Source organism: Canis lupus, chromosome 22 (assembly GCF_003254725.2).
Source record: "Canis lupus dingo isolate Sandy chromosome 22, ASM325472v2, whole genome shotgun sequence".
In the NCBI taxonomy this organism is placed as follows: domain Eukaryota; kingdom Metazoa; phylum Chordata; class Mammalia; order Carnivora; family Canidae; genus Canis; species Canis lupus.
The window spans coordinates 26,841,447-26,869,365 of NC_064264.1; the positions used below are offsets into that span (position 1 = coordinate 26,841,447).

Sequence of the window (27,919 nt, forward strand, 5' to 3'; positions counted from 1 at the left end):
TCTGGATATCTTCTCCTCGATTTTTTTAAAATTTAGATATTACTTTTCTGAAAGCAAAAGGTCTGACCAAATGATTGTTCTAAGATCTCTCAGAAATGAATCTACTATCTTCTTTTTTTTTTGTTTTTATTTGTGTTGTTTCTGTGTGTGTGTGTGTGTGTGTGTGTGTGTGTGTATGGAGATGGAACAAACAAATCCTAGTATTTTTAAATATTTATATTATTACTAAAAGTTATATATATACTAAATATCCAACTAACATTTTATTTCTATGAATTAAGCTTTAAATCTCTCGGTCAAGTTTCTAACCATGATTATGCACAATGATCCAATTACATAGTTTATGAGTTAATTTATTAACATTAATTATTGTTCATGAAAAGCTAGAAAATGGGATCCTGAAAACACTAAGTTTAAATATAATATCACAGGCCCAATATTTCAACAGTAACATGAATCAGGTAATAAATAGCTCCCTTTGATCATTGTTTTTAAAGTCTCTTGAACCATGCTTTGATTAGTTCTATTTAATATTTAACATCTGGTTAGTCAATTTCAATCTGCAGGAAACACTGCTGGAAAAATTCTATGCTGACTAAATACATTTATAATACTACAAAGCTGACATGTAATTGATTTTAGTTCCCATAAAAGGATTATGTTAACTTTCCTTAATCTATATATTTGTATTTTGTGCAGTCTAGTGAATTCACACCAGAGATGCTAAATTTTTATTTCTTATCAATATTTTATGTAAAATTGATAGGATTATATTTTAGTCTAAGTACCACTTTCCAATTTTTCCCTCAAAAAGAAAATAAGATACTAAAAAATATGGCTGCATAGTCGTAGCACTAATACAACAGAGGCTAACTGGCAGGCTGTGGTACTTTTAGTTATTGAAAGGCATACAGTAGTGAAACATTTTCTCTAGGCTATCAGGCCCCAGAGAGATTTCTGGATTTAAAAAAAAAAAAAAAAGATGTAAAAGTTTTTACTTCCCACAGCTCTGGTTTTGCGCTTTTTTTTTTTTTTTTTTTTTTTTTTAGTACTAATTCATTCAGGGAATCAAGAATTTTCTCATCATTAAACAAAGGGTGGTGAGGTTGCAAAAATCTGTTAAAGCCAGTATTTTGGTTATTGATCACATACTATTTTACCTTATTGCATATTACAATATAGAAGTACACCAAATTTATAATTAGTAGTCATTTCCAAGGAGGCTATGAATTTTATGAGAGAAATTTTGGTTTTTATCTTTTTAACAGTAACTCAACTAACAGAGAAGTTATTTTTTTAGAAAAAAATATACTTTTTCTATTTAGTTTCAAATATTCAATCTGTTGGGCATTCTTTTTTTTTTTTTTTTTTTTCAGCATGCTTTTAATTTCAGAATTTAGATTCTCCTCCTGTATGGGGTTAGGAATAATCACAAAGTGATACAAAAACTAGGAAGACAATGCCCAAATTTCAACTCTTTCTCTAATCTTAGCTACACAGTATCTATCATTAAAATTGTAACAAGTTCAAAAGGTGCTACGTTATGGAAAAGAGAAATATTTAAAGCTATACTAAAAAAGAAATGTCTTTTCTTTCTAAAGAAAAAATCATCAAAGATTGCAATCTCTGGGCAATAAATACACTAAAGGAAATAAAGATCTCTGCAATTACAATGGTTGGCTGTGCCAATTCTACCCAAGTTTTCTATAGATCTACAGTAAACCATGTCTTTCACAGCCTTTTGGATATTCATAGTGCTTGGACCAGTACTGAGCCCATGCTTGATAAATAAATACTAATAAATAAGTATTGTGCCTGATAAATATTAATAGAGTGCAGTGAAAGCTTGTATATAGCAAGTAATTATTCTTAAAACGCACATCACAAGAGCTGACTGAAAGAGGGTTAACAGGTATTCATTGTCTAGATTCAGCATTTGCTTTCCTCTAATATAATTAAACTATGTTGCTAAAATAAAATCGGTTTTTGTTGTAAGGACTTCGGCTTTTACTCTGAGTGAATTAGGAAGTCTTGGAGAGTTTGAGCCAAGTAATGACATCATCTGGTCAATGTTTTTCACTGTGGCTGCTGCCTTGAGGACAGACTGAAGGACATACATGTGGAAGTGGAGAGATCAGCTGGGAGGCTGAGAGAATTTTGGGCAAATAGATGGAGACATGGACCAGAGATGGAGTGAAGGAATTAAAAAGAGCCTGTATTCAGCACACATATTTTTTAAAGATATATTTATTTATTTTAGAGAGACAAAAAGAGCACGAGCAGGAGGGGCAAAGGGAGAGGAAGAGAAACTCTCAAGCAGACTTCACGCCAAGTGGGAACCCTCCAGGGACTCCATCTCTCAACCCTGAGATCACGACGTGAGTCAAAACCAAGAGTCAGAGGCTTAATCAAATGCACCACCCAGGCGCCCCTCCACACACTCTTTTTTTTGAAGGTACAGCCAAAACACTTGCTCACAGAGAAGATGAAATCCAAAAGAGAAAGTAGTTGAGAATGAGTTTGAGGACTTTGATCTGAACACAAAGCGGAGTTGAGTCTGAGGTGCTTGTTAGACCTCAAGTAAAGGAGAAGGCATCTGGACATATGGGTCTGGAGTGGAGAGAACCACCAGACACCATGAAGATTATTAGACATGAAGCTCTGTGATGTCTCACTCTTCTTAAAATTTTACTACCGTGCCTGGGGCAGAAGTCCTTCCCTAGGGTCAGAAAGCTTATAGTTGTTTAAATCTTGAAGACGTGGAAGGAAACTATACTCATCTTAAACCATATAATGACTTTGTCAACTCAAGTCCTAGTGTAGCTGTCACCTAAGGCATTGGTGCTTGGGAACCTCAAAAGAAAAGAGGCATTTTTATACAGTTACATTCTTTCTGACATCTTGTGGGATTTTCTGGAAGTGTATAAAATGGCAAATACATTTGTTGTAATTCCATTCCATTTTAACAATATTTATTGAGCATTTGTGATGGGACGATTGCCAAGGGACTTACAAATTAAATAGAAATCCCATAAATTTTGCAAAAATATAAAATATTATGGCTCTCAAGGTACCTATAGTCTAAAGGGGAAATATACACAAAATAGGAGATATGCTTCGAAGGCAGTGGTTCTTAAACTTTAATATGCGTACGAATCTCTGCACTCAACCCTAGGGATTCTTTTGGTAAGTCTGGCCAGGGTCCTAGTATTTTAACAAAATCCTATGTTATTCTATTGAAGATAGTCTGTGGCTCTAAATAATGATACTTTTAAATGTACTGAATGAAAATTATCCTTATTTATTTATAATGATATATGTCTAAGCCATATATAAGGTGAGGTTGGCCTATCCCTTGAGACCCAGAAAGGTTGACTCAAATTACAAAACCTGGCCATATTAAAGTCTGAAAATATCTTAAAGATTTCTGTATATTCTGGGAAGGCAAATTTTCAGTCTTAAATTCTTAAGGCAGCCTCTCAGATACCTGCTTCTATAGATACTGTTTCTTTTGTGCACAATTTTTACAATGATGTGAACCTCTATCCCATACCAATCTGTCCTACACACACACACACATGCACACACACACGCACAACATTAATAAATAGAATAGATTTTACTAAAGTTGCCAGGAAGAGTTGAGACAAGAATAGATGTTGTAAAATACAGTTAACTTCAAATTCAGCATTGGGCATCACATGCCCCACTCTCATGCACGAGTCAGAAATTTTACCGATTCTAAGTTTTGCTATGATTATATGATGCAATGTATGTAAAGAAGAAATGAGGGATATTTAAAATAACTGTTTTGTGGAGACATTGAAACATCACATCATTCTCCAGAATTCTTTCTCCCTTATTAAGTTAATAGAAACCGTGTTGACTGTGATTTCCTGGTCTCGAAAAATAGATGACATTTTAGGACCTTTCTATCCTTGAGCTTCAATGATTCTATGGGTAGTTATTACTGTTTGCTTAGAACTTTTCTCTAAGGCTCCCTAAAACAATGTATTTACATATGATATCCACTCAGCTCGAAACTTGCAGTAGTAAGCAGTTCATTTAAAATTTTGGGACCTAAGAGACTAAACAGGAAGTCAGAGGAGCTGTCTGCTATGGAACTGCTAAATCAACAAAGGATAATTTCAGAAGCTTGTCAGAGAACTCTATACATAGAATACCCATTACAGCCTAATTTACAGTACCCATTGAAGGGAGAAAAGGTCTCCAGACTCCTCTCTTTGGCATGAATAATACCTCACCCTGATTCAAAAAGCAATATAAAGGTATACTGTACATAAAAATATAAACACACCGACTACATAACCAAATTCAGTTATACATTAGTGGAGAAGTGTTATTATTCTTGAAGTGATTAGATAGATCAGAAGAAAAGGAGAATCGTTGGAATGGGCTCTACAGAGAAGCAGAGATTTGAAGCAAGGAAAGGATGGGTGTATATTTTAAAAGAGAAATGAAAATGTTAAGCATGAAAACTAATGCTACATTGTTGAGGAATGACAGGAATATTTACCTGATTGAAGAGCATGCCTTCCTGTGTGTTATAGACAGTGAGGTCAGATAGTTTGGATGGATGCAGTGGCTCATAAGGAACGTTAGAGGTTTAATTTTAAGCTCATGATTAGGAATTTAAAGATGATCATTGAGAGCTTTGGAGGGTGGATTTTATTTTAAATTGGAAAAGGAATTACTTAGCAAAGAAAGTCAAATAGTGTTGTAAAGGCAGATTATTGGAAGATGTAAGTGCCTCGTTAAGTCCGAAGAATAATAAATGACCTGCAATGATTATTGCAGGTGTTCATATAATAAAATAATTAAAGTTTACTGAAAGCTTACTATGTGCTGAGCATAATTATAAGTAGATTAGCATGTATTAACTTAGTTATATCTCCCTGTCTAGATAGATATTACCATCCCCATTTTAAAGATGAAGACATTGAGGTATAGGATGATTACATTATATGACCACGTTTGCAATTTATATGAAGAACCTGAGATCTGAACCCAAGGACTTTGGCTCCTGAATTTGGTCTCTCAGCCACTGTCACTCACTAGGGGTGTCTAGGGATATAAAGACAAAGAAAAGAGAGATAATAAAAGTTACCAAGAAAGAGCTACAAGGATTTAGGGGGCAAAGAGAGAAAGGAAGTGGGGCACCTGGGTGGCTCAGTGGTTGAGCATCTGCCTTCCGCTCAGGTCATGATCCCGGGGTCCTGGGATGGAGTCCTGCATCGGGCTCCCTGCAGGGAGCCTGCTTCTCCCTCTGCCTATGTCTCTGCCTCTCTCTCTCTCTCTCTGTGTGACTATCATAAATAAATAAAAAATTAAAAAAAAAAAAGAAACAGGAAGGATTGATCATGTGTTTGATAACTATTTAAGTTTTAAAAGTATATTAGTGACACAATAATAGAGAGAGGTGATGATGTATTTGCCAATCAATACATGAACATCATTTCTTTTAATATAAGGAATTCTCCACAATGAGAAAAAAATAGATGAGGAGTTGATTGTGCCTCTTAGTAGCTATATTTAAAGCATTGCAGCTATTTTTCATATGAGATAATACTCTGTATTTATGTAGCATCTTTCTTCTAAGGAGCTCAAAGCATTTTACCACAAAGCATTACCTTATTCATCCTCATAACATCCCCTTTTAAGAAAGGAAGTGTCAGGTATAATGACCACAATTTTACAGATGGGAACACTAAGACAAATGGAGCTAGTGACTTGCCAAGATCATAGAAACCCCAGTAGCAAAACTCAGAGTAGAACTTGTACTTTCTCTAGTTCAAAATCTCCTCCAATCCCTTTTTAATAATACGTCTCAAATTTGTCCAAACTTTTGGCAAATTTACCTATAAATTAGCGTACCGAGAACCAGGTTATAATCTAGTATTTCCTGAGAATTGTGCATCATGCATTGGGTGTTTTTTAATTGAGAAAATCTGTAAAATGGTACAAATCAATGCTTTGTTCTTTAAAAAAAATAAAAATAAAAACTGTCCTCCTCAGTTAGGCATTTACTATGCTTGGCTTTAACCCTAAAGTTTTAATAACTATGTAAATCCTATGAATCCTGAGAAAATGCTGTTCTTTACCTGGAGAAACTTTAGTATATAGAAGCCTCAAGTTATCAATAAATTATTTTTTAAAAAAGACAATACACACATACAGGCACATACATATGTACATACACACGGGGGGTAGTAACAGCAAAAAATCAAGCAATTTCCTTAAAGAAAATTCAGTACTTCCTTCTAAATACTAAGAAGACAAACAATAATACCCTTCAATCTTGAGAAATATCTTAAAACTCAACCTATGTGACTCTTCACTTCTCTATATTAACTAAAATTTCCATCTCATTTTATTTCACTTTCCTACAAATGCAATGCAAGATTAGTTCACAGTCATATCCTTAGACATTCAGGTCTTTAAAAAGAGAGAGAAAAGGCAGAGAACGTGTTGACTTAATTTTTTTTAAAAAAAGGGCTAATTGAATATAGTCACTATTAGAGTCTTTTAACAAAATCCATCTGTGCACTGGTGGGTGGAGCAGAGTACAGGATACAGCAGCACTGTAGTCAGTAAAACAATCTAAGGTCCCGGACTCAGTCACTGGCTTACACAGTTTAAGGCAGGTGTGCATTCCCCCTTTCTTCCTTCAGCTGCACATTTTCTGCTCTTAAAACGTGTAAAGCCTTTGAAAAATCCTACAGCAGTCTGGCAGGATATTCCAGTGCAAAAAAGAAACTGGAACAGCTTTTTCAATGACAATCCACGGAAAGAACAAAAATGGTGAAACACAAATGATGTACAACAATGTGCCAAAAATTATATCAAATCGGATTCATCATTAGCCCCGAAGTCAGACAATAATTTGGGAAGCTAGGTTGTAGTTCACATTTATACCATTTTCCAAAGCATAGATCAGGCCTCATAAGATTCTTTTCTTGTTGCTTTAAGCCATTCAATATTGGGGTAATCTGTGAAGTTTTTCAATTTATTTTAATTTTTTAAATTTTATTTAAATTGAATTAGCCAACATATAGTACATTGTTAGTTTCAAATGTAGAGTTTAGTAATTCATCAGTTGTGTATAACACCCAGTGCTCATCACATCACATGCCTTCTTTAATGCCATCACCCAATTACCCTATCCCCCCACCAACCTCCCCTCCAGCAACCCTCAGTTTGTTTCCCATAGTTAAGAATCTCTCATGGTTTGTCTCCCTCTCTGATGACTTCCCATTCAGTTTTCCCCCCCTTCATGTATAATCCTCTGCGTTGGTCCTTATATTCCGCATATGAATGAAACTATATGATAATTGCCTTCTTCTGATTAACATATTTTGCTCAGCATTATATCCTCCAGTTCCATCCACATCAATGTAAATGGTAAGTATTCATCATTTCTGACGGCTGAGTAATATTCCATTGTATATATATTTTACCACATAAGATGTTTTTCTTTGTAAGATGTTTTATAAGATGCTTTTCTGTGTCACAAGACTGCCACTAACAACTATTAACATTTGTGAACAATGGTCAATCATTTCCCAAATAAAACCTTAAATTCTGAATAATCAGAATTTTCTGAATGACTTGATTTATTGCTATTATGCTTTATGTTTCATAAAATGCCAAATCTAGTAGTCTCAAAATTGACACCAAAAAAAGCAGTTCTTTTTATTAACACAATGCACATTCACCTATTTATGTTACAAACATTTATTGAATACTTGCTATGTTTCAAACATTGTTGAGAGCAATGGGGATAAAGCAACAAACAAAAGCAAAGCACTGCTTTCGTGATGTCTACATTCCAGAGTGAGAAGATAGAAAATAGTTCATAGTTAATAAAATAATTATAATATGTAATATGTCTCATGGTGGTAGTGGCTGAAAAGACAAGCAAACTGCGGGGGCGCCTGGGTGGTGCAGTAAGTTAAGTATCTGACTCTTGATTTCAGCTCAGCTCATGATCTCAGGGTCATGAGATTGAGCCCTGCATTGGGCTCTGAGCTGAGCACAGAGTCTGCTTAAGATTCTCTCTCCCTCTCCCTCTGTGCCACCCCTCCCCCACTCATGGGCTCACTCACTCTTTCTCTCTCTCTGTCTCTCTCTCTTAAAAAAGGAAAAAGCAAACTGCTGAAGAGTCAGAGTGGAGGATGAAATGTGTAGTCAAACGTTATATCTTATGTTGCTTGAGTTAAGTCAAATCTGGAAACTAAGAAAACCTTTTAAAAAAATGTGTATAATACCTTACACTATTAGAGAATCCCAGAAAAATCCAATATGGTTGGAAAAACACATCTGCTTTGCCACATTGGTAGTCTGTGGGATTTATCCCACATGAAGATGAGGTGCACTGTCTTTTCATTCATTTCATAAAAATCTATTGAGGACTTAACTATACACAGGGTCATATGTTCAGGAATGTATGTGGTAAGATCGAGGTTTTGTCCTCAAAGAAATGTGCTGTGATGGTAAAAGGAGACTCAAAAGGAATTTGAGCCATATTGGTGACATAAATGCTACCCAAACTACAGAAAGTTGAATAATTAATCTCACCTAAAGCGTTAAGAAAAGCTCCATAGGGACGCCTGGGTGGTGGCTCAGTGGTTGAGCGTCTGCCTTCGGCCCAGGGCATGATCCTGGGGTCCTGGGATCCACTCTCCCATTGGGCTCCCTGCATGGAGCCTGCTTCTCCCTCTGCCTGTGTTTCTGCCTCTCTCTGTGTCTCTCATGAATAAATGAATAAAATCTTTTTAAAAAAAGAAAAAGAAAAAGAAAAGAAAAGCTCCGTAAAGAAAAGTGACATCTGAGTGCCACTGTGGCCAATGAGAAGGATTTAGCAGAAAGAACAGCATGAGCAGAAATGAGTGGGGGAAGGGCTTTGTAGTCTCTGTGGGAACCGAAGCACAGAAGGTAGCTGGAGGTGGGGCTGAAAAAGTAAATTGAGGACAGATCCTGGAAGGATGAATGAATAGGTTTAAACTTTATCCTGTAGGTAATTGTGATCCACTGAATATTTTTGAGTTTTGGGCCAACAAAATATTGGTAGCTCTATCAGATTTGGGTTAGAAAGAGGTCTCTGGCAGCAAGGTGTAGGAAGAATGGAAAAAGGAAAACAATGAGGTTAGAATGATGGTTAGTGCTTGCCTCAGTCTCCTGGGAAATGAAAAGGATCTGAACGAAAACAGCAGAAATAGGAACTGAGAAGATGGGATGGTGGACATAGACCTTTTTATGTGGCAACCAATCTGTGGAGCGTGGAGCAGTGAAAAGGTCTCTTTACACATGTAAACAAATCTTCCAAATAAGAAGTGGGACAAGTAAACACCTCAGATTTCTTTTCTTTGGAATCAGTTCAAACATAAACACTGCTTGCAAAGTAAATACAACTTTCTATTTAATATAAGTAGTGTGGAGGTCATGATTGGTGTCCAACACTGCCAGGCTCTGTTTGGGATGAAAGTATAAAGCCCTAAGATAATTATTAACCCCCTGAAATATAAGAATAAGCTGCCGAAGTTAGTATATAACAGAGAGTTTAATTACACCGTCCAATCTACAAATGTAATTGAGGCACTAGTGACTAACATGAACTCGTGAGCAGTTGGTAGACACTATATTAACCAACCTTAGATTTAATATCTTTGACTTTTTGTTCAGAGAAAAAGATGAAGGGTCAAATAACTTGATCAATTTTTCCACTTGCTGGAAACCAATCACAATCAAGAATCATGTCTTGTATAGTTTCAAATCTTCAAAAAGAATAGATTACTTTTCCTATTAGAAGAATTTTCCAAAAACGAATGATTTTCAATGTCAAAGAGTTCTTCTTACTAAATTACTCCTGGTAACTTACTCTTTTGTATCATTTTAAATAATTCTACTCCCACCTTTTTAACTTTCAAATATTTGTAGAATCTTATAATTTACCCTGTAGTCATTACCTGCCTAGCTATATCTTTATCTACTTAGATCTTTTCTTATAAATTAATCTCTTCCTTCTCTTAATCATTTCTCCTGGCCCAGCTCCAATTTTCTTCCAATTATTTGTTCTGAGGTACCTAAAGTCTGATACTGTATTCTAGGCCTAAATCCTATCCAGATATTTCTTTTTTATTTATTTATCATTCTGCTCCTGTGTATGTGATTTGCTGTATATCAGCACCCCATAGACACTTAGCCAGGTACAAATGTACTTCATACCTGGAAGATAACCATAATTCCCTCAAATCTGATACAGAATAATTGTCCATTTTCATGTATCACTTGTACTATTATAATAAATCTACAGTTATCCACATCAGCATTAATAAAGTATGTGAGTTGAATTTGTTTTTGTTTTTACTTCAACTTTCATTTCAGTATCATGTTTCTTGCCTGTTCTTTGCAAAAAATGGATTATTTTAGAATGTTTTTATTTCCCAGAGTAGGTTTCACTAGTGGAAATGCATATATTGTCAAAAATTATTTTGCATGTTTCTCCTTTTATGCTATATTCTACCTAAATCAATATATGAACTAAGAAAAATTAATTAGAAGAAATGATTATCTTAGCTTCAACAACAAAGGAGAACTGTGAAAATTTATTTAAAAATTTGCCTTCTGTGTCTATTAAGTTGTTTATTGTGATTTTTTAAATAATATTTATCCAAATTTTTTAAGATCCTTATCTACTGATTCAGATAAGTACATAATTCTCAATAATAAATACAGAAATAGAAAGTGAGTTAATACATGACTTCTAGATTTACAGACTTCAAAAGTATGTGTTCCTTCTGCCAGGGAAACAAAAGATCCTTCACTCATGTCCCAACTGTGTGTCAACAACACAATTTATGAAGTTACATTCTCTCTTTTGCATCTAAAATCATGTGACGGGGAGATTTCTTTTTGCCTTCTCTTCTGTCCCCTTCATAACCTCCTGAATCTCAGTTATTCATCTATATTGAAAACAGTATCTTCTCAGATTCTGAGCTCTTTTCAGGCAAAAACCATATTTTAGTTTTTCTAACACTTAGCAGAGTATCTGGCCTAGATTGGCTATTCAATAAACATTCACTGAATTCATGAAGTATGAATTAGTGAATAATTCATGATCACTTCTCCATTGCTGGCAACCTATGCAAAGATAGAGACAGTATTTATAGGAGCAATGTTGAAAAAAAAAAGTTGGCTTTTATTCAGAGTAAAACTACTACACTTGTTTTCTTCATTATTTTTCCTTTCCATTTTCTCTGACACCTAGGAATCAAATGTGTTCCGATGTACATTTATAACTATTTATAAATGTATCCAACAATTTGGCCATTTAATAGTAGTAAATCTCAGATATTAGAAAGCAATTGGTGAAATTTAAATAAGCCCCTTAAATGCAATAATAGTACCGTGCTACCTGTTAATTTCCTTATGGTGTACTATGATTATGCAAGATAATGTTCTTGATTTTAGGAAATACATGCTGAAATATTTAGGAGGAAAGAGGCATTATGTCTATAGCTTATTCTCAAATGGTTGAGATAAAAAGTATCCAGAGAGAAACAGAGACAGAGACAAGAGAGAATGATTAAGCAAATGTAGTAAAATATTAACATTTTGGGGAATCAGAGTGAAAGGTACATGAGAATTCTTTGTACTAATTTATGCAACTTTAATGCAATCTGAAGTTATTATTTCAAAATAAAGAATTTTTTAAATGGTAGTATTAAATAATGATTAAAGAGGACAATTTAGATGACACAAACAAAATTTATTTACCACTTGATGAGGCAGGCAGGCAGTCTCCTTTCACAGAACTGTGAAATGGGGCAGAAGACAGGGAGCTCTTACAGGCTAAAGAATAAAGAACATGGAGGAGAGAAACACAAATTATCTGATTGGCTGGGGCCCCACAGAGTCAACTTTGTGTTGAGAAGGAATAAGGAAATAAATACAGGACCCAGAGTTGGCTTGGCATTGGCAGATTGGTTGACTGTATGGATATACTGCAATTCTGGTCAAGAGGAGCATTTACAGGGACATGGGAGTGATCTAATTTTCTGTTTGCTGATGTGGCATCCCAGGCAGGAACAACTCTAATTTGGACCCAGAAACTTATTTCAACAGCAGTCTTTATTTGATTGGTAATTTATGATTTATAAAGTTATTAGATTATATCATTCAATTGTCCTCACAGCTTTTGGGTTTTCTTTTTTTTTTTTCTCTCTAAAAAAGGAACTAACTCAGAAATTGTCTACATCATTAAGGCATCAGAACCTGGGAGTCAAAGGCTTCCAACCTGAAGCACAGAGTTATTTGTTCCACAAACCATTCTGCTTCTCTGTAATTAAAAACTTACTCATTGCTTTGAGGTCTTTTAAGAGTTTTGTGCTACTAAGAACTTTTATAATTGTTCAAATAAATGAACTTAACCTTGTTTCTCCACACCCAAGAGTGTCAGATCCATCAAAAGTCTCTCTTTTTCGCTAACTTGATTGGGCCCCTCTGGACTCTCCCTGACTTTTTCTCACACTCCTCCGCAGCCCCTTCCTGATCACAGTACCAAGGCCCAGGATCACAAATAGATGACCATTGCAAACATATTCAGATTCTCCATGCAATCTGATCAGAAAGGAAAGTATGAAGGGAAAGAGTGTAATATGTTAAACTAAGATTGTAAAACACTTCTGGTTCCTTACTGACCCTGACCACATCTGATGGTACCCAAGTGCCTTGGAAGAATTGGGGTCGTCTCAAGTCTCTTGTGGGCCACTCCGCATTGTTTAATTAACTATGAACTTTAGTGGCTTGAAAAAGTAACCACAATCCCACATATGTCTCCCTGGAATTTATTTACATACTAGAAGAATATGTATGAGTTCATCCTTCACTCAGACTTACTGATTTCTGTATGCCATGCCTTAGTTTCAAAAAGTATCTTCATCTCTTTGATTTGAGACTCTTTCTTGAACATTTTAACCACTTCCTAATCGTTCCAAATATTTTTTTTTACTTTTTGCTCAATACTCACTGATTTCAATGATCTTAGCTATTTCAGGATTGTAGACACTTTGAAGACAGAATAAATAAGTAGTCCAAATGAAGTAAATCTTACTATGAGGAAAACTATTTTTCCTCCATTTTGAAACTACTCACTAGCTAAGTAGTTAAAGCTCTTTCCTTTTCTTCCTGTAAAAATTGACCCTGAACTGACAACAAAACCCTAGGTGGGATATTTAAATCTTAAGTGAGTGGTCAGTTAAGTGCCTGTGGAGGTAAAAGGACAGATAGCATATTTGGTATGCTAATGGAACCTATTTACTTCAAGGAAAGTGACAAAAACATCAATCAAATCAGAAGAGGCTATTAAGCATTGTTAACTCCCTTTCAGATGAGCAATGATTTCCATTGGGATTTAAATAAATATTCATGAAAAAGACCAATGACAGAAATTTCACCAAAAATCACACTATGGTAAGGTTTCTATACATCGTATGACAAAACTTACTTGGCTCCCAATTTCAGAGAAGTTTTGACTATTTGAGGCACATTCCCCCTTTTAAAACATCAACAAAAATTGGCATTCTTTTTCCATTTTAAACCTAAAATACGTTTATCTAACATCATGCCCTTGAGATCTCTAATTTTCAAAAGATTATATAATACCTTTCCCCACCATAACAATTACACAATTACTAATGCATTTATATCATTCAGAATATACTTCAATTTAAAAAAACTGGAGAGGTTAAAAAACAACAGTATAAAATCATAATTTAAAACTGCATACAAATTATGTAAAGAGCATTCTTTTTCTTTAATTAAACAAGTCAGACATTAGGCAGTTTTTCCATGTTGACCGCCACCTGGTGACAACTTTGTGTAAGTTTACTATTAACACCCCCAAATCCCATTAGTAAAGATTAGTTCAATTTAATTCAATAAATATCTATTGAGTTACTACTATATTTTTAGGACTGGTTTAAATTATGTTAGGAACACAAACATATAGCACGAGGACTCTCTATCTTAAAGATGCTTACAATTGAGATGGAAAAGTAAACAAAAGAAGCAATTCTTGTGGCTATTATCAAAAAGAAAAGAACAGGTGTTGATGAGGATGTGGAGAAAATGTGGATGTTTACCTTTGTATACTGTTGGTGGTGATGTAAATTTGTACAACCATTATGGAAAACAGGATAGAGGTTCCTCAAAAAATTAAAAATAGAACGACTTTGTTGTCTAGGAATCCCACTTCTATGTATATGTTCAAAGGAAATGGACTCAGTATATTAAAGAGATATCTGCACTTCCATGTTTGTGGAGGCATTATTCTCAATAGCCAAGACATGGAAACAACCTAAATATCTACCAACAGATGGATGGATAAAGAAGATGTGATATATATATATATCTCCAATATATATATCTGATATATATCCAATATATATTTATATAAATATACATAGGAATCAATACATATAGAAATATTATTCAGCCATAAAAAAGAAGGAAATCTTGCCATTTGTAACAATATGGATGAACTTGGAGGACTTTTTACTAAGTGAAATAAGCCAGACACAGGAAAACAGATACTGTATGATCTCACATATATGTGAAATCTAAAGTAGTTAGACTCATAGAAGCAGGGAGTAGAATGGTAGTTGCCAGGGGTGGGGAGATAGGGAAATGAGGAGACATTGGTCAAAAATGTACAAACTTTCCATTATGTAAGATGAATAAATTCTATAGATTAATGTGACTATAGTTAATACTGTATTTTATACTTGAAATTTACTAAAAGAGTAGATCTTAAGTGTTCTTAACACACAAAAAAAGAAAATGACAACTATGTGAGTTGATGGAAATGTTAATTAGCTTGATGATTAGTTTATAATGTAAATGTATATCAAAACATCAAATTGTATACTTTTACTATATACAACCTTTATTTGTCAATTATACTTCAATAAAGCTTGGGCAGGCAATTCTTAAACAATATAGAACAGTGCCTAAGTAAACACTAAACATAAAAGAAAAAGAAAATAGGTACCAAATGTAGGCTTGGATTTTCATGCTTCTGGATGAAATGAGACTTAAGATAGTGTTTAGAAAACTTAAGAGAGGCTACATTATAAAGGTAATTGAAAATCAAAAGGATGTTAGACTTGGTACATGAGGTATTGGGAAGCCTGGAAATTTCTTTTTTTTTTTTTTTTTTTTTTGCCTGGAAATTTCTTAATCACAGGATTAATATAACAAAAATGGGGTATTAGGAAAACTAATTCAAGAAAGGTCTTTAATGTGGACAAGATCAAGGAGATGAAGACCATTTCGGAGATAGCAATTTTCCTATGAGTTGACATAAACCTAGGTAAATTAATATTAGGAGAAATAGAGGGAAAAAAAAGACAAAATAGAATATTTCAGATAAAATTTTGGAAGAATTTGGTGGCTGGCTTTGAAAAAAGAGAAGACTCATGACTTTGAGCCTGGCTGACCACTAGCAAAAGGAAGGATTCAGAGAGAAAACAAATCATGGGGGGTGGGGGGGACATGACAATTTGGAGATGCTGAATTTGAGATTCTGATGAGGTATACAGATATAAATTCCAAATTGAAATCCTGAGGCTCACTTTTCAGAAGTTCGTTAACTAATGATAACATTAAATGGTATTTCTCCATTTTTAGTGCTCTATCCTAAAGGAAAGTTTTACCTCAAAGAAATCCTCATGAAAATTAGTCTTGATAAGATTCAAATTCAACTAATTGAGTCCCTTCTAACTGCCAGTCACTGTGGTAGACACTTTCACATACATTATCACATTTAATTCTCACAGCAACTGCGTGAAGTTGTTTATCTAGAAATTCTAATTAATTATATTGTAATGAAAATGCAACTGCCAAATATTAATCAAGTATTCATTGAATTAATTAGACATATATTGTTTGATTTCTAATCCTATACTGCTCCACTGCCCAGATTCCAATTTTCCTTTTAATAGACATTAATAGCACAAAGTAACAAAAAGAGTAGTTCAATGTCAAAGAATGCACAATGAATAAATGCCTTAGCAAAAGCAGAAGCATACCGGGAGATGGAAGACCTAAGTTACAATCTAAGCTCAAACTAGGCAAATCACTAAATATTCTTGAGTCTTAGTTATTCATCTGTCACATGAAATTAATTATTTTTATTCAGTCTACATTTTTAGGTTGTTATATGAGTCAAATGAGGTATCGGTAAAAAAAAGCTCTTTACCAAACAGATCAAAGGTCTCGAGGTGGGGAGAAAACGGTATTTTTCTCTGGGTTCCTCTTCTTCTATTTTCAGTCTTTTCTTGACAAAGCTTTATAGATAAAGAGACGTGGCAAGAAAAAGGACTCCCAGTTTCCCTCACCTCTGTTCCTTATCCATGTCCAACATCCATCCCTTTTCCTCTTGGGTGCCTAAGTGTATGCCCCAATACACCCCTGCAACTAGACTGTCAACTTGTTATTAATGATTGTTTTTATGGTTTCACTCAATCATTGTTATAACTCTTGACTTTAGCCTCTGATCACTGACATTAATCAATGAATTGAGAAGTCTTTTGAAGAGACAGAGGAGTGTAGATTGAGCATACACCTGGATATTAACCTCAAATGTGGGCTGAGTTTATCTGTAGAGTATACCTCTTTCAAAACAGAACCTTGAGGGAAAAAAAAAAAAGCTGTAAAGTCATTTAGAACAAAAACCCACAAAGAGCTTTCCCAACAGTTAATTTTAAATGTGCATATAATTACAAGCCAACTCAAGCATCACTGCAGTGTAGGTTTGATGTTAATGACCAGCCCTTCGGTCTTGGGGAGCTATGGAAGCACTAATCAACAGACACTCAGGTTGCATCTCTGTTTTTAGATCTGGTGCTTTTATCCCACATCCGGTCCTCCCTACTTTATCTGTCACAGTTCCTTTCTCCATCACATGATAGCCAATTCCCTTCCAAGTTGATTCAACATTCTAACATAGAAAAGGTCTCAGTCTTTCTGTCTGCAAATATTCAAACTGTAAGCACAATTTTTCCTCTCTGAACAGAGTTACTAATTGATTCTCTTTCACTACCTCTGTGATAATTCAATCAAAAGAATCTGTGTAGAGCAAGAACCATAAGTTTCTCACACACACCCCCTGACTCCTTCAAAGCACAAATACACATAAATGATCCCTAAAGTGCCTTTGACCCTGATATTGCTGGGGTGAGAAAGTTAGGGAGAACTCTATAGCTTTAGTATGATGAGGAATAACTCATGAGAGGCCCTCATCTACCTACTGCTCAAAGCTTTCATCCAAGACTGAAGGCTTGGATGTCTTTCATTCAAGACAAGGTTTCCCCTGCACCCTCCAACTTGCTAAGGAGCTAAGAGCTCCTTGCCACTGAATATTGCCTCAGTCTGGCCTAGAGCCAGGATGAACTGTCCTGTTTAACTTGATTTGAACTAGAGAGAGGCTTTGTGTATTGCAACTGCCAAGTCAACATCTTATTTTCCTTATTGCCAAGTATGAAACTCCTACCACTATCACTATAACAAATACTGTTTATGGAGCCACCGCCTATGGCATTGTGATTAGACCTTACAAATGTTAGCTTGAACCACATGAAATTTCCTTTTAAATTCATCAGTCAGACACAAGCAATTGTCTACAATCAATCCAATACTTTTAATTCAACAGCACTCAGCAGCCATGAAAAGTAGACACAATGATCCCTTTTTTAGCTGAAAAAACTAAGACTCAGAGTGATTAGGCCACAGTTAGACACCTGGGGAGGCAGTGGAGCCCCGTTTTAGCACAACTATCAAAGTGCCACTGTCACATCTATACATGCAGAGATAGATTTTGAGGACAGATGAGGGGAATTCATGAGACTAACTGTGGGTAAGAAACATAGGCTAAGATTCAACGTGAAGATGATAATATAGAGACCACAGATAATAACAAACTTTAGGTCTCTTTAGGTCTCTTCCCTCTAGCAAAAGATCTCTTCCTTTTCCCAGAAAAAAATAGCATAGACTACTTCACAAAAATAGTTTGGATAATATAAAAGCATATATCTCCTAGCAATTTAGTTCTTAAATATTGGAATGGCTTACTCATAAAATCAGTTGACTTGTCTTCTTTTTTCTTCAAAATAAGTAATGACCTGTTTAGCTACCCTAAATATAAATAAATAGCTAAATATTATAGCCAAAAAAAATAATAGGCAAGACTTCAAGTATAACTCTTAAGTTAAGATGGCAGAATGAAAAAAGTGTAAAGATCCCAGGAACCTGGGGGCATTGCTGGAGTAGCCATTCTGATCCTGGGTTACCTATCCCCAACCGCCCCTAATGCAGGACTCACACAGAGTAATGCAACCTTGAAGCAAAGGTAGAGGGAAGCGATTGGCTAATTTCATTCAATGTCATGGAAGAAAACAGAAATCAAAGTGAGGGATATCAAGTTTAGAAAATGTGAAGGATTAATATCTAGTAATATCTAGTAAGATTGAATAAAAGTGTATTATCTCGGTAATGTATAAAATCAGTGAAATGCAGGGCCAGTCTTGAGTAAAAGAGAAAGTGGAACATTTGACCCAGGCACTATGGTATGAAGGACACAGGAATCCTTCTCAAAACTACTACTAATATGCTAAAGGCAGTTGTCATGTTGTCAAGAAGATCTGCACACACACACACACACACACACACACACACACACACACGTACCACATTCCTATCTAATGAGGTCAACTTTCATTCACTGAACTTTCTCTTTTCTTTAACTAAAAGTCATAGAAACAAATTGAAAGTATTTTTAAAGGAAAAAGTATCCATAAACATTCTAATCTAAGCTATTTTCACTTTAAACATCCCTTCCAGATTTTATCTATGTAACTGTGACCTCTATGAACATAAGATTTATATTCTGTTTTTCTACCTATCATTATACCACAAGCAGGTTTCCATGTTTATAATTACCACTTTAAATGCCAGCATCTGCAGGGCATTCAATCTAGAAACTAGGATTTATGTTAAATGTTCGAGTGAACAATTGAATGCATTTTTTTTTCTTGTTGTGAAGCTCCAAATTCCAGTAAAGAGATCTGTGACGAGCATCTGTTCTTTCTGACTGTCCAGCATTGACTCCCTCTTCTTTGGAGGACTGTGGTAGAAGAATCCTCTTTCCTTTTGGAATACGAGTCTGTCCCTACTTTTGTCCACTGGCTTCAGGTAGGGATGACCTCAAACTAGGAGTGGGGCAGCGACTGGATTGAACAATCATATTCCATCCCCTTGGATGAACTGATTGGGGGAGGGGTCATGTGGCCCTAGGCAGTAGAGTGAGACACAATTACCAAAGAAAAATTCTATATCTGCCAGATTTGTAGTTGGTTGAGTAAAGGACTAGAATTACCAAGGCCACAACAAGGTAAGAGTTTGTCTGAGACTTTAATCCACAGACAAGAAAGGTTTGACAAGGGGTGTGGCAAAAACAAGAAGAAAAAACCAAGCTCTAATTAACTTTTTCTGAGTCCCTGGGAGGCAGCTAGGCCTGAATTTTCAAATATCTAACATAATAAATCCTCTAAGGCTAAAGTCAGTCAGAGATAAACTTCTATCACTTGAAACCAAAACGGTCTTAAGTGATTCTAAATCTAAGACACAAGGCATGACATAAAGAAAGAAACCAATATTAAATATATTAGTAAATATATTTCACCCAGAAATAATCTAACTATGATAAATGTGGTCTAAAAACTTGAAATTTACAAAATGCAGGGTCATGTCATTGCACGATGAGCCAAGGGACTCTGGGATGAGCCTACAAAGCCAGCTGGGTAATCCCAGGTTTGGCAGCCAAACCCATCCTGTTTCAGAGGCTGCTGGCTGCTGTCTGCAAGGAGTGGCCCACTTTGTCTTACACACTGACTCTACTCATTTTGGCTGGTTGGAACTCCCAAGATTAAGCAGCAGTGATTCTAGGACTCTGCTGCTTAGTTGGAAGCTGTTTTTGCTGGTCTGATCCAAGGTGACTGGGCTAGAAGGATCCTGGGAATCCAGGGGCCACCCCGTCAGGGACTTACTTCCTTGAGAACTCTTTTCCCCATCTGCCCTCATTGTCCCCTCCCCTGACTCTTTCCATAGAAGAAAAGAATTTTAGTTGGGAACATAAGCTAGACAGAGGAGTGGATCCAATTAGCTCCATTGCAAGGTTCGCTATTGTTGAGTTAGTGAGCTCTTATTCTAGGACAGACACCATGTAGAACATATACATAAAATCTGATTTAATCCTGAATCTCCATAAGGCCGATGTTATTAGTATGGCCATTGTATAGGTGAGGAAATACCCACGCTCCAACAGAAATGACCCTGGATGCCCCACTTCTCATTGTATATATGAGGACCCTGGGACATAAATGGTCCAGTCTGGCCCAAGGGCATCCAGCAAATCAATGAGGTTCAGGGCTTGGACTCAGCCTTCCTGATTCTGTTCTCCTTTCTCCATTAGGCTCACTTGGCTTTCTGTCCTATAGCACTTAAGAACAGACATAGAAATTGGGCAAAACTAATTTTTGACAAACACAAACAGAGACAGAACATCAAGCTTAAAAACCAGTAAGAAGGGAATTGATCAAGTTTGGGGAATAAGCCATTGTGGCATCTGGTAAAGGATATGCGAGACGAGATGCAGATCATGCCTCCTCAGAGGAGGAAAATAATTGAATAGAAGAAACAACTCACAATGTCCTTATGTTCAACTGTCATATTTATAATCTCCCCTTTCCAGTATAAACATAACCTTGATGAGGGAAATTTCCATGGCAAAAAAATGGAAGAACGAGTAAGAACAAGGAACTAATGAGATTAAGTGTCAAAAGGGCTAGTCTTTTTCCTGTTTATTAAACAACACCTCGTAAGAGTACGTAACTGCAAGCAGTGGATAAGTGAGTGGGTAGAAATCAGGCATTGTGAGATAAAGGTGATTCAGAAAATTAAAATGATAGAGAGTGGGGAATTTACTCACCTAATTAAGGCCAGTTTAAAAGCTCAGTCAGTGCAGTTGGTACTTGAAATGATGTCTAGGAGTGAGTGACTAGGGTCACTCGATGTGCACTCCTATTCCATCCCATCCCAAAGAAAAGCATTAAAAGGAAGAAATGGCCAGTTTCTCACCTTTCTTAATGCATCACAAGGATCAGATCCAAGCACAAATCTCTCTTAAAGAGCTTGGATAAGCACCACAGGGTGCCGAGTAAAACAGACACAAAGAACCCCAACGTGGCTTATTTAACTAGCTAATTGTTAACTGGTAGGAGGTGGGTGATGGCAAGGAGTGGAATGGGCCCGCCTTCTGCATGAATGAATTCAGCACATGGAATTCATGTTCATATTTACATTTATAACTTACAGAATTTCTATGTCATTGACCCCAAGCTGATAAACAAAATTACAAAGTTCATTTTCATTTCACAGACTTGGCCAATCTCATCAGTCTCCCCATTAGGTTTTCATATTAAAAGAAAGAGAAAAAAAAAGTGAGAAAGCATATGTTTATAGCCAAGAATAAATATAACAATAATAAAGGAAATAAAAAAGGAAAACTGACCTTGGCACAGTTGCTTAAATTTTTCCACCTTTCTCATATGGACAGTTTCCAAGTTCTACCATTTCAAAGAAAACACCTCATCGAAGAACACGTAATTGCATGTTGTTTCCATTCTTTAAATGTGGGAAATGAAGCCTTTTCACATTCACATCATCAGCTGTGCCCCAGGAAACCTTCCATTCTTTCCAAATTAGTTTTTGTATCATTAAACCAATCAGCATTAGGTGCTTAGGATTATTTTCTGGAATAAACCCTGAATCATTACCTACATCATGTATGTAATAAAGTCAAATAATGACATCATTATATAGCACATGAGCACTGACCCTAAATGACCAGGACCTAAAAGAAATCAGGGCAGTCCTAATAAGAATCAGGCAGGATGCCTAATGAAAATCAAACAGCAAGCCTAATAAGAAACAATGTATTTTGCCTCTCCTTCAAATTCACTTTTGATTTGCTTTTCATGAGAATCCCTGTTTGAAGTAGAGCTCCCGCAGGCTGGAATCCTCAGAGCTAACTCTGAGATGAGTAACTCCCAGGTGGTTCTCTGGGCCATTTGATCTAGGACAAGAACCACTCGCTCATGCAGTAAGTATTTGTTGGGCATTTACCATAACATAGGCTTCAACTTGGTGTTTTTTTATTCTACAAACATTATTGAGTGACTAGTGTAAGCATGGATGGTGCTAGACTCAGAAATCTAAGCAATAAATAAGAAATGTCATAGACACCGCTTAAAGTGTATTTACTACATTGCACAAATACGTATGTGTTATTTATCGATAATTTCATATTCCCAGCAGCCCTATGAGAAAGTGTATGTTTTGCCCCCACTTTCCATGAAAAGTAAGACTAATCGAGATTACAAGACTTATCCAAATTCACACTGCTGGAGAGGGGTGGAGATGGTGGGGAAAATTCAGCCTCTGTCCAGCTCAAGCAGCACATTATATTCCACCGGAACCATTTGAAATTGCTGATGTTGGACTATTGTCTGACCTACAAAATGACAAATACGTTTTTCCAAAGGAGAGCTCAGGGTATGATCGTGAAGACTGAAAGACAAACATAAACCCCAATTAAGAGACAGATTTGCCATACGGGGAGTCCTCACATCACCAGGTGAGTGTGCCCAGCCCCCTTCCAACCTTGCCAGTCACAATTCTGTAAGCCCACATCTCTTCACTTGTCTGTGAGCCCAAATCTCTTCACTTCCTGTGTCTACCCAAAACCCAGCACAGATAGAAGAGAGCACATCATGCGCTCTTCTGAGTCCTCCTGTATCTCATCCTGTCTGAGACCCCAACCACTCTCCTCATAACTTTAATAGGCTTGGGATTGAAAAGCCAAAAAGATTTGCCAATATTTGCCCCGCCATAGAAGAAGCAGCAAACAGCATGGGCAGAGAGGAGCCGGTGTGTGCCAAAGGAGAAACGAAGGCCAAGCACAGGCAGGATGTCAAATGGATTTTTGCAACATTCTTTCGTATAGATTTCTTATAAACTTGCGTGTATGACTTACGTTCTGTCCTGCACCTTGCAAATCTCAAAGAATGGATATCATATGAGCATCCATGTGTTTTTGACAACATATAAATGATACTTTAAAAGGTGGAAAATTTCCCTCTTGTGCACAGTGGATGACCTCCAAGTAATCCAAGCATCTCCCCTCCCCTCTTCCCACTGCATGCATTCCACTAGTAATAACTCAGCATGCATAAGCCTCATGGAAAGATTAGAAGCTTGTCTATCTCTGAGTATGATTAAGTATGAGAAAAATTGTTCAAAGTGGTTAATCAAAATAATGTTTACAGGGAATTAACCTTCTGCTTTCAAGACTATCAGCCTCTTGAAAGCAAGGACCACGCCTTTAATTCCGAATCGTTCACAGGTTAAATAACACCAACGAAAATCTTGCTTGGTTGCTTTATTTAGGTCTCTGATAGTATTTGTAACTCTTCAAGAGATAAACCGAGTAAGAAATTGTGTTTGTAGCCTTGATGTTTGTAATCAGAAAAGGGCTGAGTTGCAGGAAACAATGTTTTATCAGTCAACCATTAAAAATATTCCACATGGTATTAGGCCTATGCAGAGCCCAAACTGACCAACATGAAATACTTCATCTCCTTGGACAACACATCCCGTAAATTATGAAAAGAAAATGGTATTTTATGAGAGCCAGGCAACCTCATTTTCTAGGCAGCACATTTCATTCATATTGCGGTTATTAATAGGTCACTTACAGGATTCATGACTGGTGCCACTGCGTGAAGGTACCCATACATGGACAATCACCGTGTTGAAAAGTAGTATATCTCAGTTCTTTCCAGGGCAGTAACTTTATCAAAACTATCACAGGTGTCCTTTGAACTCTACTCAAACATTCTCTAATTGGATTTTTGGTTGTGTTCACCAGAGTCCCTATAAGAGCTTTTTTTTTTTTTTTTTTTTAACTTCGAGATTTTCAAAATCTCCTTTTCACTAATGAATTTTACCTACAAAAGTTAACATTTCCTCCATGGACTACTGTGTGTAACTGGTTGTACTTTTTTATAATTCTTGAAGCAGCTAGTCTTTTGCATGAGCAAACATATTCAATATTTTTAAAATGAGAAGTTGAAGAACACACAGGATGAGATGTCACTATAAAAGGAGCTCGGACAGATAATTAAGGATTAAAATCTAAACCATTCCCTCTCATACAAGGTAGAGCAAGAAGCACGGATGGCTTCCATCTCCTTAGAGAAATACAGCTACAATGTACCCGACAAGGCATTCTCTAGTTTTCATTATAAAGTTAATATTTATCTTAGAGCATTGAGTTTATCTTACCAACATATCTCATTCAGAAAAGGAGGAATTTCTTGATTTACCACATTAAAGTAAATATTGCTATGAGATACATGTTAAATTTTTAATAAAATCACCCTATCTTTGTTGGATCAGAGAGCCGCTTGAGCTGAGATACAAACAAAACCAAATAAAAATACATAATTCCAAATACTGAGCATCACTGCACATGGTGACGAGCCTGCCCGTGACAATTGCAGTTTTATATGACTGAGCATTTCAGAGCCTCAACTAAGTTTATTATAAGTCATCATCTTAGAGCTAAAATGGGCAATTACCTGTAATGCTGACCCACAGGATCGTGTTTCAGAGCTGCATACTCCTCGTGCTTGAACTATGCCCCCCAAAAGGCACAAAAGTGAAATTCAATTCAATTAGATTTACAAACATCATCCTTTGCCCCGTGTGGATATATTTTTAGTATGGGAGATTTATTAGCATGGTGTGTTTATCTTTGCACAGGCTAGAGCCAGATGTAAAACCCAGTTTGTTTTCACTCATCCTATATCCTTTAAGTTAGCAATAAACATTCTATTACTCAAGAGCAAAAGCAGCCTGATGGGGTGATCCTGATTCTCTGCCTCATGTGAAGGAGAATGAGAAGTGGGCAAGCCCAGGAAGGCTTCACGTCTTCAGGAAGTGATTCTCCAGCAGCCTGCAGTTAGCGCTCGGGGTCTCTTCCCATCCTGGAATAAGCTCCAGAGAGGCCACAAGACAAAATGGACACAGAACAGAGTTCTGCTTCAAATCCTTCAGTTCAGAAGGAAACAATGAAGTCAAATCCTCAAAACATAGTATATAAATTAAATATCTATATTCAGGACTATATCTCACTTCAGCCTGGCTTTCTTTGTGTTGCTCCCTGTGACAGAAAAGCACCTCCAGCCTTAAGACCACAGACTCTAGGGGCAACTGGGGGGCTCAGTTAAGCGTCTGCCTTCAGCTCAGGTCATGATATCAGGGTCCTGGGATCGAGCTCTGCATAAGGCTCCTTGCTCCGTGGGGAGTCTGCTGCTTCTCCCTCTTCCTCTGACGTTCCCCTGATTGCACTTTCTCTCTCTCTCTCTCTGTCTTTCTCTCTGTATCTCTGTCTCTCTGTCAAATAAATAAATAAAATCTTTAAAAAAAAAAAAAAAAAGACCACAAACTCTGCAGCCAGATTGCCATGCATTTGAATCCCGGCTCTGCCATTTACTAGCTGTGTGACCTTGGGAAGCTACACAACCTCTCTGGGTCTGGATATTCTCATCTATACAAGGGAGAAAATAATTATATCTGTATCCTAGAGTTGATATGAGCTTTAAATGAGTTAATATTCATTAGCTCCTGGAAGGAGTCTGGCACATAATAAATGGCGCTGTGTAAGTACTTATTAAATAAAGTGAAATCCTGGTTCTACCAGCTTCCTTGATTTATAGCATGAGAGAACTGAGGATAAATTCAAACCCTACCTCTTGCTCCAACTCCATGTTTTCCCCTCCCCCTCTGCCCAATTCATTGACCTTTTAATCATAATCAGAGGTACTTTTTCTCTTAATAACAAGGAAAGCTAAAGATTAGTAACTACTCCATACGTACTAGGTTCATTATCACATTCAGTCCTCATAAAAATGAATGAAACTGGTATTACTGTTACCCCCATTTAACAAATAAAGGTTAAGTAAATTGTCCAAGATAACATAGTTTGCATGGAGCAGAACCAGGATCAGAACCAGAAGATGTTGAGGTTTGCTTCATAAAAGGAAAATCTATTGTACCAAGAAATTCCCTAATGAATAGACCTCTTACAAAACTAATCCTCATTCAAAAATCCTTAACCTAGTCAAACTCACTGTATCAATCAAAACTCAGACAACCTACCAATCCAGGAGAATGAATGATGGTTGCTTTAAACCACTGAGTTTGGCACTGGCTTCTTATACAATATATTTATAGCAAAATCTCACTGACACAGGCTTTTTGTATGCTTTCCATAAATGGTAACAACCCCAAGCATGCGCGCGCACACACACACACACACACACACACACACACACATTAATTTTAGACTGATTATGTAAATGCAACATGAATAAAGCTTCTCCTAGAAAAACAATTCTTTTTTCCTTAACACTACACTGCCCCATATTTTGGGTTCATGTGCCTTTAAAAAATGAAATTGTAAACTTGACAAAAAAATCCAGGATTCCATGAAGTCAAAGAAAGTGCTCTCATAAGACTATACGACAGGCAAAGCCAACAACCAAAACAATCAGAAAGTGTTAAGCTAGTCAACAAAGAAGAGAAATATCAACAAGTGTGACGACACAACAAATGTTTTCAAAGAGATCGATTCAAGTATCAAAGAATCAGGGGATACCCTTGCAAAAATTGATAGTCTTTAAATAATTCCAAAAAATGATTTCTTATATAATCATACGAGGCAAATAAGCCAAGACAGCAACTCTTCCTCCAGGAGACAGAGCTGAACAGAAAGAGCACGAACTGGATTCTGCCCAAAAGAAAAACACCGGATACATTTTTTGGTATAGTTGAAAATAAAATCTAAATTTGATTAAAAGTACGAGCAGCTGAAAAAAAAAGTATGAGCAGCTGAACATATTTTTATAATTCCTAATTTTACTGGTCATGATAAAAGCCCACGCAAGCCATTTTTACCTGACCACATTTCAGCCAGCATTTTTAAGTGGATGCACTTGCAGAAGCTTTTTCCTCCAGTACGAATTATTCTCAGGTAACAAGTTAAGGAGGACTTCCTCTCTCTCATTTCTCTGTTAAAGAGTTGCTAAAAAGCAAACCCAACTAAGTCAAAAAAAGATTATAACAAGAGTAATTCTGCTATCTGGTGGCAAAACACACAAACAACAAGAGCAGGTGATGGGACTGAGTACCAACGAATGGGTCTAATTTTTATTACCTTTTCCCCAAAAATGACAGGTTTTCTATTCTGAACTAAAAACAAACTACTTATATTTTTGTCAAGGAGTCGTTGACATCAGAAAGGAAAAAAAAAGAAAGGATAAAGCCGATCATTGAATACTGCGTTAGCACTTAGAGACCTTGCATACGATTTCAGAGAAAATTTGGGTCACTGAGACTTTCCTTCACCGAGAAAGAACAACTCTCCAAAGCCAACTCAATTACCCCAAAGATAAACTGGTCCATTTGCCATTGTGATATAAATACCTCCTCTGACTTAGAATAATACAAAACGAATTTGAGAGCCAGAAGAGATCTTAAACATCATCTAGCCTGACATTCTCATTTTACAGATGAGAAGACAGTATGCAGGAGATTAAATGATTTGTCTGAGACCGTGCAACTGGTTAGAGCCAATGCAAGGTCTAGAAATCTAAGTCTGGGGAATCCCTGGGTGGTGCAGCGGTTTGGCGCCTGCCTTTGGCTCAGTGCCCGATCCTGG

General features: G+C 36.4%; 1 long non-coding RNA gene across 2 annotated transcripts in view; it reads right to left on the reverse strand.

The window, feature by feature from the left end:
* LOC112656047 (uncharacterized) overlaps positions 1 to 27,271 on the reverse strand; it is an 88,442-nt gene extending 61,171 nt beyond the window's left edge. For both annotated transcript variants that reach the window (XR_003134065.2, XR_004808326.1), the window contains exon 1: positions 27,157 to 27,271. This is a non-coding gene — a long non-coding RNA (uncharacterized LOC112656047). The remainder of the gene's footprint in view (positions 1 to 27,156) is intronic.
* Between the last annotated feature and the right edge of the window lie 648 nt (positions 27,272 to 27,919).